Here is a 939-nt window from a genome sequence, read left to right on the forward strand (position 1 = left end):
CGGCTTTTGATTCCTTCCCTGGCATGACCCATGCAGGCAAGGCCCCACAGCTTGGACTTCAAGGTTCTGAACTAGAGTTGAGGGGCCCATTCTAAGGTTGCTGGGATCTCCTGAGACCAGGCCAACAAAGGCCAGCTCTGGGACTCTGCAAGTTACCAACAGATGCAGGACTCGGCACCCGCCCCCTCCCTGCCTCACTGCCAGCACACTCAGGTGGAGCCCAACTCTGCAGCCCGGGCTCCTTGGTGCTCCTCCAACGCAGCCACCTTCTCCTGCCTCTGAGCCCGATATTCTTTATATTGTACTTGGTATGCCCAAACCTTCCCAGTGCCCCTCTCCCCTTACCAAATGTTTCCTGTCCTGCAAGGTCCAGTCTACGAAACCATCCTGATGCCACTAGCTGGACCCTCCTAGCTGCTCTATCAAACTAAGCCCCTCAGCTTGACTTTCAGTCCTCTACCAGCCTGGCCTTCTCCCGACACCCAGCACGTAGCATCCCCTCTAAAGCAGGTTCCTTAGTTGTCCCCAAACAGAGCTGCTTACCCCTCTCAAATAGGCTATTTCCTGCCAGGCTGCCCCTCGCCTCCTCCAGGCAGCCATCCCTGACTGCCTCAGCCCTGTCAGTGGCACACAGGTCACCATTTATTTCTTCCTAATGAGCCTTGCCACCTTTGTTCATGTCCTCAGATAACCTGTTCTAGGGCAGGGTCCACAGGATATGCTGATGGGTAGACAGGCGCTCCTAATTCCCGACTCCATGAATTCTCCCTTTTAATGTCCACCCCTGCCCCCTTCTGAGTTGTTCAGGAGCTGACTCAGGCCCGGCCTATTTGGAGAACAGTTAACTGGCCTCTCTGGGTTCCCATTCACCTCCTATCTCTGTCCCCGCCCGGGAGAAGAAAGGCAGGCAGAGGCTGCAGCAGCTCACAGACACACCAG

Source organism: Orcinus orca, chromosome 14, assembly GCF_937001465.1.
Source record: "Orcinus orca chromosome 14, mOrcOrc1.1, whole genome shotgun sequence".
In the NCBI taxonomy this organism is placed as follows: domain Eukaryota; kingdom Metazoa; phylum Chordata; class Mammalia; order Artiodactyla; family Delphinidae; genus Orcinus; species Orcinus orca.